The sequence below is a fragment of the Ursus americanus genome, chromosome 23 (assembly GCF_024610735.1).
Source record: "Ursus americanus isolate L20-20 chromosome 23, mUrsAme1.1.p, whole genome shotgun sequence".
NCBI lineage: Eukaryota > Metazoa > Chordata > Mammalia > Carnivora > Ursidae > Ursus > Ursus americanus.
In genome coordinates, this window is record NC_142149.1 from 20,869,053 (window position 1) to 20,879,329 (window position 10,277).

Consider the following 10,277-nt stretch of genomic DNA (forward strand, 5'->3'; position numbering starts at 1 on the left):
GCCCCCCTGACAGGTTCTGAGGTCTCACTCAGGCTCCCTGAGGGGCAAGGAGAGGCAGGTGCAACATGGGCAGGAGTCGGGAAGAGTCTCTGAACCCAGGAGCCCTGAGCTACCAGCTCAGCTCTAGAGAAATAGACAATGGCTTCATCATCCCACCCCGAGCTTGGGGGGATTCTACCACTAGCTTCTGCCTGCCGGCAGTCCAAGCCTTGCCAAGTGGTATAGGAGGGGCCTCAGGAAATCCACTCTCCTAAGGGGCCTTAGAAGGGGAGCTGTTTCTTCTGTTTAGACCGAGTTCTGTGACCCAGGGGCAGGAGCTGCCCTGGAGGGGCTGCAAACAGACCCACCCAATGGCCTTGAATGGCTGTTGAGGAGCCCCGCCTCTCCTCCCACTACCAAACTTCAATTCCAGCCTCCCGCCCCAGCCCCCCTCAACCTGGCCGTGGACCAAGTCCATGGAAGGTAATATCTCTGCTGTATTTACCACAGCTCATCTTTCATGCAGGAAGATTCAACAAAGAACCTGACTTAGACTTTTACCGATGAGCAGAGCAGCCAGCCCAGCAAGGGTAGGAGGGGTGGTGAGCAGAGGCGAGGAAGGACAGCCACCAAGCCAGGAGCCAGGAGGGGAGGAGTCTTCATACCCCAAGAGTTTTCTGTTCAGGAGGTCCCAGGTCTTGCAGCCCTTGGTCTGAACCCTCCCTCCCCAGTACCTTCCAATGTCACCCCTCCCAACTTTCTAGCCCTCCCCATCCTACTGTCTACACACACATACACCCCTCCCACACCCTCCCTGCTCCGAGTTCTCCTCTCCTTCCTCACCTTTCTCCAGCTCATTCCTTCTTGACCCTCCTGTCTCAAACCTGTCCGTCCTCTCCCTCTTTACAGAAAAACCTTCCTCTCTCTCACTCCTGTCCCATGCAATTTCCCCAGGTGGCTGGACCCACAGCAAAGCCCAGCTCGAGGCGATGGGAAGGGAGAGGGGCAGCCACCTGCACTGCCAACCATTTTTCAAGCCTCAGACTGCCACCTTCTCTAAACCCTGCCTCCTTTCTGGCGGCAGAGTGACCTCCCCAGAAGGCTAAAGCACCCTCACCCCGCCACCTCCCCCCGATTCCGTCTGCTCACCTCTGTTCTTTCATCCTCTGCCTCCTGTCCTGAACTCTCAAGCTATCCAACAGGCTGAGGGCTTGGAACCAGGACAGGACTGGGAGGTGAAAGCCTCCCAACCCAGAGATTGCCACCTTGCTTCATGCAACAAGGGTTTTCTGGCTGGATGCTTTGTTCATGTGAGCCAGGAAACCAGATCAGTGCAACAGCGTTCTAACAGAGCTTTGTGAGTGCCATGTGGGACTGGCAGGAAAAGGTAGAAACAGGGAATGTAAACTTTATCCATTTGGAGGGAATGAGGGCCATGATAACCAAGGAGGTAACGTTCGGGTTGGGTCTTCAAGAATGAAAAGGAGTTTAGCACGTAAAGAAGTGGAGAAACCAACTCTTATTGAGAGGCTCTTACGTGCTAAGTGCAATGTGAGGTAGGTTATGTATGTTTAATCCCATTTTACTGAGGCTCGGAGGGTTAACTTACCCATATTCTTCTAGCTGGGAAATGGCAGAGAAATAGGATCCCAAATCTGGGCCCATCCTACCTCAGCATTCTCAGACAAGCTGACGGATGGATTTGTGTGTGAAGCACAAGGTGTGAGATGGAACCATGTTCAGTGTTGCTAAAGTATGTGGTACCCAAGGAAATAAGACGGGAAGCAAAGGAGAGTCAGGAGCCAGATTTTCAAGAACCTTGGGTACTAAGCTGAGAATGCCTAGGGAACAAATACTTGTTAAATGAAATGGATGAGTGAAGGAATGAATGAGGTTGGACTCAAGACCCTTTGTGTACAGTTGCACGGGTTGTGCAATGCACAATCATACATGGCAACCTGCTTGGGTTTCATCCTGTGGGCAATGGGGAGACATCAGAGGCTTTTCAGCCAAGGAGTAAGTGATCAGATTTGTTCTTCAGAAAGATGACTGTAGGGCCAGGAGACAGGATCTGAGGCCTGGGTTGGGGAGAAGTGTGATTGGAAGAGGAAGCTGGGAAAACCTGGGACTTCAGGCCGGGAAAGGGATAAAAGCCTAAGAAGACAGCCTGGGACAGGAACCTACTTGATCTAGGCCTGGGTCCTGGGTTCTTCTGACTTAAAGGGCCACGTGGGAAAGAGCAGGACCAGGGCCTCCCAGTTTCACTGGGTTTAGTCTCCTCAGGCTGCCATAACACAATACTGGGTGGCTTAAACAACAGACACTTCCTTTGTCACCGTTCTGGAGCCTGAGGTGCCAGCATGGCTGGGTTCTGGTGAGAGCTCTCTTCTTGACTTGCAGACGGCCACCTTCTCATTGTTTGCGCACATGGCCTTTCTTCAGTGTGTGCTCCTGGAGAGGGGAAGCTCTCTCTTCTTCTTAATAAGGCCACCAAGCCTCTAGCATTAGGACCCCACCCTTCCGATCTCAGTTCACTTTAATTAACTCCTAAAAATACTATTTCCAGATACGATCACACGAGAGTTAGGGCTTGTGAATTTGGAGGGACACAATTCAATCCTGCCCCGGCCACGTTCCCTACTCCCACACTCCCCCTGTGCTGGCCCTGCTGGGGCTCTCTTCTTCCTGACCCTTGCCCTTAGAGGCAGCCCGGGGCTTGTTTTGTAAGCCTCTGCTTCCTAGAAGTCTTCTCAGCCTTTACCTCCGTGCAGTCGAGTCTCGTGGAGGAAGTCAAGTGGAGCTTGGCTTGCAGCAGGCCTGGAGGCCAGGGAGGCGAGCCAGGAGGAGGAAGCAGAGAACATGAGAAGGGAAAGAAGAAGGGAAAATGCCACTCACTTGCTCACTCACCCTTTCACCAAACATGTGCCGAACTGTCATGTGAACAGTGCAGCACTAGGCATCCTGCGGAAGGGCAGGGAATGGAGAAGAGCTCTGCCTGCGCCCCAGGAGAGATGCTCTGTCCTTCACAGCGTCAGATGTGACGCCCGTGAACACTGAGATGGGACCTACACACACACACACACACACACACACACACAGAACTTCCCTCTTCTGCATCAAGACTTAGAAGCCTGAGGGGGTCAGGCAGACGTGGGTGGCAGGTCCCCTCTGCCATTGACCAGCTTCATGATTTATCAAGAGTCGGATGCTCAACCGACTGAGCCATCCGGGCACCCCTATCTCACTTAATCTTGACAGCAATACTACATAAGTACTATTATTTATCCTCATTTGATGGATATAGAACTGTGAAGTGGGAGACTAAGTCAGTCTCTCAGGGTCCAACCTTAATAAGTAGAGCAGTGAGATTTGAACCCAAGCAATCTGGACCCAAACCCATGGTGACGATGACAATAACAATGACATTTGGAGCTTATTGAACCCAAGGTCATCAAGTCCAATCCCTTGCCTCCACATACACCAGGATAAGGCTGTCTGCCCCTCCTTCTTGTCTCTGCCAAACCCCTCCTCTCAAATCAGGGGGTAGGTCCCCAGCACCAGTCTGCTCGGGATGTTGACAAAGTCACCCCTCCCTCTTTCTGCCTGGAAAATGGCACATCTCCCCCTATAATCCCCCACCCAGAATCCCAGAATCTTCCCTCAGGACCTCCGTCCTTCCTCTCCAACTAGAGCCCTTACTTAGCTTCCCCTTTCTGGTGCCTGAAGAGTCCTTTCCTATGGAAAGGGTAGGTGCCCAAACATTCCCCCTGCACTCACTGGGGGATGGTGCACATAGAATATTGCCCTGAGTTCTAATCCACTTCCTCCACCAGCTCTTTTATGCCTTCAGACAAGCAAGTCACAGACCCCAGTGGGCCTCCATTTCCCATCTATGTAATGGGTGAGCTGGAGAAGAACGTCAAGGCTGCTCCCAGCCCTGGTCTTCTTGATAGTGACCTTTCTCTGCCACCAGGCTAGAGCCATCCTCTCTCCCCCCACATGTACCCCTCTCCAGTGAGATGCTGCTTGGCTCTCCCCAAAGCTTCCTGTGTGGTCTTCCCCACCACTACCTCCTACCCTAGAACTATGGGATCTGCCTGTGGGCAGCCTCTGCTTTCCCCCCACTCCTGCCCTCTACTTTGGATTGTGCTGACCCTCCCTTCTTCTGCCAGGGCCCCGAGTCCCCTACAAGGCCACCATCTGCAGAGAACACAAACGGAGTCTAGCCCTTCCCCAGCCTATGGGGCGGCTCCTCTCATTAGAGCCCCAAGAACATCCCCATGCAGGGATTTACAAAATCCCTTTGCATTTTTTTTTTAAGATTTTACTTATTTTACTTGAGAGAAAACAAAAGCAGGGAGAGTGGCAGGCAGAGGGAGAAGCAAGCTCCCCACTGAGCAGGGAGCCCAACGGGGGGCTCGATCCAAGGACTCTGGGATCATGACCTGAGCCAAAGGCAGACACCCAACCAACTGAGCCACCCCTTTGCATTTTAAAGGCAAACTTCCCCACCCCTCTCCCAAAAAAAAAAACTTTTCAAAACTTTTAAGGACCCAGTTTACATTTCTTACATAAACTCTTCTGGGCCTACTGCCTGGGATTTAGGACTCACCCACCCCTAAATTCGAAATCTCTTTTGGGGAGGGTTTTTGTTTTTACCACAACCCCTCCCTCATTGCATGGGGCAAGGACTGCCCAGGGCTTTTGGAAGTGGGGGTGGTCACAGTTCCGGGCTGGCCCAGCCTGACCCCTCACACAGCCAGCGATCAGGCCAGGGTCACTGAGCAGTCACATGTCACTTTGAATGGGAAGCCTTGAACCGAGCCTGAGAAATGAAGTTGGGAAACAGCTCAGCCAAAGGCAATTGGACTTTTTTTTACTTATGGTTTTTGGGGGAAAAAAACCTCTATTGTCCGACTAACCTTCCCTGATGCTGGAAAATTGAATTTATTTCCCAAGTAGTCTGGTCCAATTTCCCCTGGGTGGGGACAAGACTGGGCTTCCCTCCCTGCTGTTCCAACTTAGAAGCTCTGGCTCTGCTCACAGACCAGGACCCAGGAGGGAGGCAGGGACCCTGAGACCTGGCCCTTCCAGGCAGCTAGCCCCCCACCCCACAATCCTTTCCCAGGAAACCCCCATTCCAGCCCCTGCAGGTAAGGAAGCTTTTCCCTCTGTCTCAAGGCCCCCGGGTTCATTGCCATTCTCACTTGCCCAGCAACCTGGGTTTGCTGGGCATCTGTCCTGGCCTGTCCCACACCTACCCCAGCAATCCATGTGTGCCCCTCTGTGTCCCCCAGCTTCCTGCCTCTGTCTCCAGTCTCTCTGGGGCAAGCCACTAGAGGTACAGCTGTAAAGCATTTGTGCTGGCCGCCAGGCTGCCGGGGGGGGGGGGGGCATCTGCAGCCCGGTCGCTGCCAGGCCTGCGATGACGGGAACCCGGGGCCCCAGCCCTTCCATCCCAACCCCCAACACAGGAACCTCTCTGTCTACCAAGGCCTAGGAGGCCAAGGGGAAGGGCAATGACCTTGAGGCCACTGCAGGAGACAGTGTACAGACCTAGTCAGCCTTACTTGGCAACCTGCAGCTGAGCTTCACTGCAGAGGTGGGGGAGGGGTTGCTGCTCCCAGAAGAGGCTGTCAGATGGCTGGGGGCTGCCCACCCAAGCCTCAGTGACAGATTTGTCCTCAGCTGGCCAGCGTCCCGCTTCCACCCTTCCTGAGAGAATAGAAAAGTTCCCAGGCCACTAGTGGGTAGAGTAGGAAAGAAGGAAAGGACTCTCTGTCCTAGCCCCAGCACAGAGAACCCCCCAGGCCCTGACTTCCCTAAACTACACCCACCTCCCCTCCTTGGGGGGGGAGCGGTGGTTGCATTAAGTGAAAGAACTTCTGAGATGCCTCCAGCCACAACAGACCCATTTGGTTCCAATCAGAGCAAGTTCCCAGATCATAGAGGGCACATGGGGGAGGGAGGCTGTGCACACAACCTCCCCCACTCCAGCCCCTCCCCAGAGTGCAGCCCCTGTCCTATTAGATCTCCTTTTACCTCCCAGGTGGGTCTCACACAGCCACTGGAAGACTAGGTGAGGCAGGCAAATCTTAGGGGCAGCAGTACAGACCCCAGACCTCTGTCCATGTTAGAAAAGCAGACTACAGAGGAGAGTGGGAAACGGAAGGAAAGAGGGGCCTGGAAGGAGGAGAAAGGGCTGCAAACAGAGTCGGAGCAAGCAAAGTTCCTGGAAACCACCAGGTCCCAAATGGATCTTATCACAAATGCGGAAGCAGGGGTCCTGAGAAGGAAGTCTAATAGAACCACTTACTGAACTCGGCCCGAGCCCTGTTCATGCATTCCGCCCACCAGTCTTACCAGGAATTATGATCCCACCTTCAACAGATGGGAAAACTGTGGCTTATAGGAGTAGAAGTCCCACCTGCCCAACCTCACCCAGGTGGTAAGCGACCAGGGCCACCATTTTTCCTTCCTTGCTATCTCTAGACTTGGATCAGGTGGGAGCCTAGTTCTGGAGAAATCTACCCTCCCCAACGAGGGAGGTTCCCCAACCCTCACCTGCCCAGTCCCAACTTCTGTCTCCAGGCGCAGGTTGAAAGGATATGAGCCTGAAAAAAAACAGCCTTCCTGGTCATGGCTTGGTGCCAGGGTCCTAATCCTGGCTCTGGATGACTTTGGCACTTGGGTCTCAACCTCCCCACCAATAAAATGGGTCAGTATTGTCTAAAACTGGTTTGGACAGTGATTCTGTGATTCTCCAACACTCCATTTCTATCATCCTAAACAAACCTAGAGGTTACCCTTGGCTTGGGTGGTCTTTAGGAAGAAGGTCGATCCCAATTTCAGAATTTAGAGCTGGCAAGGGAGCCAGCTCTAAAGAGAACGAGGGGACCCAGCCAGCCATGGAAGCCGCTAATCTCCATCTCTCCCTGGGGGGACTTCACTGCCGCCTCCACTGAAAGCAATTTGTCATGCCCTGAATTAAGTGATTCCAACAAGGGTTTAATTTCAGTTTAATGGCTCTGTTTTTATGTGTAATTAAATACCATCACATGGCGAAAATATGTTGTTTGCACTTTAGAGACTGTGTAAGGGCCCGGGAAGCCAATCCCACCGGGTTTCTACTCCCAGGCTCTAGCAACCCCTCCCCTAGTCTGGCTGGAATTGTCCAGGTCGTGGAGAAGGGGGCTGGGGACCTGGGGAAGAGAGGAGGGGTTCAGGGGAGAAATGGTCCTGGTGGCGCCTGCTCACTCAGTAGAGCCTGTTTCTAATTATCCTCGGCACCCCCACTTCTACTCCCTGACCCTAACTCTCTTCAGCCCCTGGGGCCTCAGACATAGAAGGGACAGATCACTCTGACAGTGAAGATCTAATTAGACCCTTGGCTGGCTGAAGTGGTGTCGACTCCCCCCTGCCCCCTCCCCACCGTGGGTATGCCCAAAGGTCTGTCCCATTGTCTCTCCCCCACTTATTGTTCTCATTAAGTCTCTCCTCCCCCGTGAATACACTTCCTCTCCATTGACCCTCTCCCCTGACTCACAAACCACCCCTTTCCTCCCCTCTTCCCTAAGACAGCCCCAGGACCCAACGACCCTCATCTGTCTTCTGTCTTCTGTCTTCTGTCGCAGCTGCCAGCGTGCCTCCCACATCATCTTGACTTTCTCTTTCTAGGTCAGAGGTGACATTGCCATAGGGGTCTGGAATGCAGGGGGAGTTTCTCCAGCTGGGAATGTTGCAGGGTCATTTACCACACAGTCATATCCCCCCCCAGGAAGGGGGGCCAAGCAGACACCCCAAGTCCTGCATGCCTCATAACATTCCTGGAGCAGCTTGGTATAGCTGAATCTGGCCCAGAGGGCAGAGCGGTTGGGACAAGCAGCCTTGTCCTGGAAGGAACTGAAGCCATTGCCGGAGCTGGAACCTAGGGGCCTTCCTAGGAGGAGGGGCCGCAGGAAGCTTGGCCAACTCTTCAGAGATGCCCCCGCCCGAATCCAATACTGGAGTCAATCCACGTCTCCCCTTTTCTCTCCCTACTCCCACCCTGCTGGCTTGCCGGTGGAAAACCCAGCCCCCAGCCCTCAACGACAGCAGGGCTTCATCTCCACTAATGAGCTGGGAAATGGAAACCAAATGCCTGAAGTAGATGGGCACCAATGGTCTAGGGGATCCTGGTGGGGCGCCTCCCACCCGCCTACTCCAAGCCACAATGGAGGCGAATAACGTTTCTTGGGGAGGCAGAGCAGAGCGCTCAAGGACTTCAGTTTTAAGTTTATCTGGGTAGGTCCCAACAGGACACCGGAGTTTAGTCCTTGCTGCCTCCTCCCTTCCACCTCTGCCAGACATGCGGATGCCCTGTGGCTACTGGAGTGACGGTCCAAGGATTTGGACGCCTCGGCTGGGCAGGAAGGGGGTGGGGCTAGGGGGACTAGCAATTCCTCTCTGGAGCCTCGGTCTCCCCACTGCCCGGGACAGTGTACTTCCTCCAGCCTGGCAGTGGTAGAGGGTGTCCACATTGACACGGGGCTGCTTTTATTTCCTTCTTTTTGGACACCTGGGCCCTGGCTCCCAGATCGAGGAGGCAAGCGCCGGGGATGGGTGGGGGGCAGTGTTTCTGTGGGATGTTTCACCCCCTCTCCCAAAGTGCATATCCTCTGTTCTTTGGTGCTTAGGCTCCCACAAATCCTGCAGTGAAGGCCACTCATTCATAGCCGGGAGGGAAGTACATACATACTCTGAGTTTCTCTATCCCTCCCGCCTCACATCACATACATTCACAGATTCGCACAGCCCGCATAAACACGCCCCTCGAATTAGCGTCTCCTCTACACACACCCACGCCTGGTACACATGCGTTCACATCTCACCTTATATATTCGCTTCGTATATTCAAAAGCATCACTTTGCTATATCCACACAGGTGTCCACACACACTCAAACCCACACACACACACACACACACACACACACACACATGTACCACAAATATGCAGATATAACAAAGGCACAGCCCAGGCCACATACGCAGCTTCTTCCCAAGCAGATCCAGCTTTTTTTGGAGGCCCACGAGAGGAAAAGGACCTCCTAGTACCCACGGCCAACAGTACCAGGGTAGAGCATTGAGAAGGGGGGCTGGAGAAAAAAGGGGAATTTAAAGAGATGCTTTAGGGAAAGAGATACTCTCTCTACATTTATTTGGTTTAAGGACCTACAACTCGTCAGCCTGCGCCTACCTCCTACCCCAACATGCCTTGGCTTCAGCCCAAGCGGTAGGGGGCTCCATGAAGGGGGGTCAGGGGGCCAAGGCCACTTTATTCTTTAATCTCCTACTGCTGGCAGGGGCTTGTGGTGCCTCAGGGAGACCAGATGGCTGTGGGATGCTGTCACTGAGGCAGAGCTGGAGAGATGCGGGTTGCAGGCCCAGATTTAAGAGGCCAGCTCATCAGAAGCCAGTGAATTAAAAGGCCTGGGAGCGCCCCTGGTGCTGGGGAGGGGCTAGGAATCCAGAAGACAACCCAACAGGAGGGAACACCCCAGAGTGCAGCAGACATGGTGCACTGGGCCTTCAGGCTGCCCGTGACCTCCTGAGAGGGGGCCCTGACCCAGGCAACCAGCATATACACACACACAGACACACACACACAGCACAGAGATGGGGGAGAGGGCAGTGGGAGAGGACCAGAAATCCAGTCATACCACATGCGCACCAATTCTGGGTCTGGCACCAAAAGCCCACAGCCTGCTGAGCTCAGGACAGCAAGATCAAAGATGCCCCTACTCCCAACCTCTCGGAATCGAATCACGACCCAACTACCCCATTAAGGAATCTAGGCAGTCAGAGCTGTGGAATGTATTGGAGTTTACCCCCTTTCCCCAACTTCAGGGAAGTGCCTCCCCACTAAATGAATACATCAAATCCAGAGGCAAATCCAATCTGCCTGATGCCCTAGGAGATACCCCAGCTTCACACACCACATGATCCCAGAAATAGCCCTGGCCCAGCAGGTCTGTCCTTGCTTGCCTTCCTTCGGAAGCCATTATTTGCCCCCCAGGAGTCTGAACACCCACAGCATGACTTTGGGGACAGGGAAACTCCCTAGGGAGGGGCTACAGGGAAGAGGAGGGTGAATTGGTTGACTCTTTGCAGTCTTCTTACCATGTAGGACAGGTCTGGGGACCACACGATGACCCCCCCCCTTCCCACCCCTGGTGCATCCTTGTCTCTAATTATAAATAAATCAACCAAACACAATTGTCTAGATTTTTTTTCTTTTGTTTTGTTCTGTTTTGTTAAA